Raw genomic sequence first — 4,574 nt, forward strand, 5'->3', positions numbered from 1 at the left:
TGTGTGTTCATTTGTGAGCAGTTTTAATTATATTGATAAATATGCTTATGTTTACACAGTGATAATTCCATTACATTTGTAAATATTATATTGTAAAATTTCTGTTTATAGTATTTAAAAATGGCTTTGAAGTTTAAATATCTTACCACTTCTTTTGGTGGGGGGGAGGATCCAGTCGTGGGGCCTGAACTCTGGGCCTGGGTGCTGTTCCTCAGCTCTTCAGCTCAAGGCTAGCGTTCTACCACTTGAGCCACAGCACCACTTCTGGCTTTTTTTTTTCTGCTTATGTGGTGCTGAGGAATTGAACCCAGGGCCTCAAGCATGCAAGGCAAGCGCTCTACCATTGAGCCACCTTCCCAGCCCTTCCCAGCCCTATCTTACCACTTTTGTTAAGGAACAGAGAACAAATATTTTGTTGTTGAGGACTATCCCAAATAATTTGATCATCTCCAAGTTCATTCCCTAATTTCTGCTACCCTTGAAAAACTGTGGAGGTATTAGGGGATATAAATGAGTTTTGGTGTCTTAGGATTACCTTTTAGAAGTTACACATTTTTTTAATACAGAGATGGTGAATTTCCATACTATTATAGTAAGAGCAGTCCCCAGACTTACGAGACCTAGAAAGAAGGTTAAGAATAGGATGATCTTTCTGCATAAAATGTTTGTATACTGTATTCAACTGTCAGTATTTTTATGTAAATGAGAGAAACACTAATACAACTTTGATAGGCAATCAGATGTCTAGTGTCCAATACCCCTTTTGTTTTTGCTTTTTAAAGTATCTGCTATGGTTTCAATAACTACCTTTTTCCATAACAATTACTTAAGAGCATATAAATGTATGTGTATATATGTATGTGTAATATATATGTACATATATATATATATATATATATTTCATTAGTTTCTTGTCCTTCCAGACTTTGTTTCTGTTAGGTGCTTTTTTGAAAGGCATCACAGACTTAATTTCTCCAAGAAAGTATAGTTTTTCTTTCCAAACCCTCTTTTGAATTTCTTGCTTAATTGAAGGTCTATTATAAGCAATTTGTTTTCTCAAGCTAGTTAGACAGTATCCTTTACTTTTCTTTCTAGTAACTTCTGAACAGTTACAGGGTTCTGCCAGTCTTGCCTTGAGAAAAACACTACCCCTCATCACCATAAAGCTATGGTAGAATCATGCCATCTCCCACCTGAACTATTGGCATTGGCTTCTGAGTGTTCTTTCCTGTTTGGACTCTCCTTTCTTCTATCTATTTTATGTACTGTTACCAATTATTTTTCCAAAATGTAAGTGTAACCATAATAACTTTTTGAAAAGGAACTATTTTCTCCCCCATGCTTACTGGATAAAATGTAAACCAACATGGCAGATGTCTTTGCAAGCATAAGTCAGTTTTAGTACCCAGCTCTATCTTCCATAGCTTTTTTATAAGCTCTGTGTTCGAACCACACTAACCCAAGTTGTATTCTGTGTATGTGTATATGTGTGTGTGCACGCGCTCATGTGTGTATAGTGCTTTTAATTTATTAAGCTATTTCCTCAGAATTGAAAAACTATCGTGGGAATCCTCTGTCCTTTCATCCCTCCCTAAACCTGTGTCTCTATAGTAACTTTATTGATATTATATTTTATTAGTTCTTTCTCCTGTCTAAATTTCGTGAAGATGGGAAGCATATATTTTTAAGTTTCTATTTCTACTTCTATTTTTCTGACTCATACTATGGCAACCAGACCTAGAATGTAAATATTTGACTTAGATTAAAATAATCATTCATGTCTGCTATGTATATAAACTAGTACTGTCAAAAATTCTCCACTGAATTGTCTTAAACCAGTTCTATTAAACAACATGTAATAGTGTACCGTATAATAAAGCACACATATTTTAAACGTACAGTTTAGTAAATTTTAATACATGGGTATATCTATGCAGTTATTTCTGAAAACAAGACAAAGGTTATTTTCTTCATATAGAAAGTACCCTTGTGCACCTTGATAGTCAGTCATCAACTCTTAAACCACCTGCACTGGCCTTCTGACATACTAGCTTAGTTTTGTCCTTCCTTTAAAGAATTTAGTAGGGCTGAGAAGGTGGCTCAGTGGTAGAGTACTTGCCTTCATGCCTGAGGCCCTGGGTTCAATCCTCAGCACCATATAAGCGAAAAAGCTAGAAGTGGCACTGTGGCTCAAGTGGTAGAGCGCTAGCCTTGAGCTAAAGAACTGAGGGACAGTGCCCAGGCCCAGAGTTCAAGCCCCACGACCAGCAAAAAAAAAAAAGAATTTTGTATCAGGAGAATCATATAGTATTTGTCCGTGTCTGGCTCATTCTCTTAATGTTTTTTGAGAATCATTCATGTTGTGTTCATTCCTTTTTATTACTGAATAGTATTCCATTAAATGGATATATTACCATTTACCCATTCTTGGATACTTGGATTGTTGCTAGGTTTTTGCTATTATGAACAAAAATAAGAACTGAAGTGCATTTATCACTTAGCATATTTTTTTTTTGGTCTGTTGTGGGGCTTGAACTCTGGGCTTGGGCGCTGTCCCTACACTCTTCAGCTCAAGGCAAGAGCTCTACCACTTGAGCCACAGCGCCACTTTCACTTAGCATATTGTTAAATTTGCTGAAAAGACTGAATTGCTTTAGCTCTCTGTTAATGTTTTGTTGTTACATAACAGGTTAATAATTAGTCAGATGCTGTTGGCTCATGCAGATAATCCATTCAGGAGGCTGAGATCTGAGGATTGTAGTTCCTAGCCAGCCCAGACAGGAAAGTCTGTAAGACTCTTATCTCCATCAGATAATCATCAAGAAGCCAGAAGCGAAGCTGTTGCCCAGATGGTAGAATGCTAGCCTTGAACAAAAAAGCACAAGGATAGTACCCATGTCCAGCACAGGGGAAAAAAATTAGTAACCTATTTTATTTACTGGCTTTTTACTACAAGGGTGGGGAACACTTAACCTGATGGCTATACAGGTACACAAAATCATTTGGTCCATGATGAGACAGACATACATGATTTTTATATCCTTTTCATCAGCTGCCTGTGGCTGTCTGCCATTACTGATACATTTTGGGTGGCCACAAATGATGTTATAAATATACAAATGGCCCCTTGGCAGCAAAAATGTACTCCATCCCTATGACATGGAGATTAAAAAAATTAAGTTTATATTCCATTTGTCCTCTGTAACAACTTGACCTTTTGTTGTTGTTTTGGGGCCTGGGTGCTGGTGCTGCCCCTCAACTCTTCAGCTCAAGGCTAGCATTCTACCATTTGAACCACAGCACCACTTCTGGCCTTCTCTGTTTATGTGGTACTGAGGAATTGAAACCAGGGGCTCATGTATGCACTCTACCACTGAGCCACCTTCCTAGCCCAACAATTTGACCTTATACAGTATATTCCTTTTTTTTCTTATTTTTTTCTTTAATTGTACTGGGTTTAATAGTACTTGCTAGGCAGATACACTACCACTTGAAACACAGTTCTAGCCTTTTTTTTTTTTTTTGCCTTAGTTATTTTGGGGATAGGATCTCACATTTATGCTTGGTTGCTAGACTTGTGATCCTTCTGTTATATTTTCCATCTAACTGGGATGATAGGTGCATGCTACCATGCCCAGCTTTTAGTTGTGATTGGGTCTTGCTAACTTTAATATTTAGGCTGACCTCAAACCACCAACTTCCTAATCTCTGCCTACCAAGTAGTTTAGATTAGAGGTATAACCAACAGTACCTGGTCAATATATTACTGTGTGTGTATGTGCGTGGGTAGATACATGGGTGGTAATTCTCAGGTTTATATTCAGGACCTTGCATCCTCTAGACAATTAGTCTACCATTTGAGCCATGCCCACCATCCTTTTTGTTTTTAGTTAATTGTTGGATAGGGTCTTGCATTTTTGCCAGGTCCAGCCTTGGACCATGATTTTCTTACCTGTGCCTCCCACATAGCTGGTATACAGGCTTAAAACATTACACCCAATTTGTTAATTGAGATAAACTCTTACTAACAATTTCCCACGGGGCTGGCTTCAAATTACTGTCCTCTTAATTTCTGCCTTTTGAGTAGCTGGAATCATGTTTGCTCTACCATATCCAGCTTAAAGTATATTACTAATATCTTCCAATACTGGTTAGCAATTTCTCTGTTCTCCTGTTCATGATTAATAATTTTAAGGGTGACCTGTTTTCCTTGGTTCAGCTATAGTGATGGACAAAATAGTATAGAATTACTAGATAATACTGTTTAGGTAAAACAATAAGCAAATGAAATACTGTGCGCTTTATATTACAGCTCATGAGTGAACAGTTCAAGAAAATATAAATGGTTTGAATTATGGCTTTGCAAAGAATTGAGTAAATCAGGGCTGGGAAGGTGGCTCAGTGGTAGAGCGCTTGCCTTGCATGCATGAGGCTCTGGGTTCGATTCCCCAGCACCACATAAGCAAAAAGAAAAAAGCCGGAAGTGGCGCTGTGGCTCAAGGGGTAGAGCGCTAGCCTTGAGCTGAAGAGCTGAGGGACAGCGCCCAGGCCCAGAGTTCAGGCCCCACGACTGG

This window comes from Dipodomys ordii, unplaced genomic scaffold (assembly GCF_000151885.1).
Source record: "Dipodomys ordii isolate 6190 unplaced genomic scaffold, Dord_2.0 Scaffold78, whole genome shotgun sequence".
NCBI classification, from domain to species: domain Eukaryota; kingdom Metazoa; phylum Chordata; class Mammalia; order Rodentia; family Heteromyidae; genus Dipodomys; species Dipodomys ordii.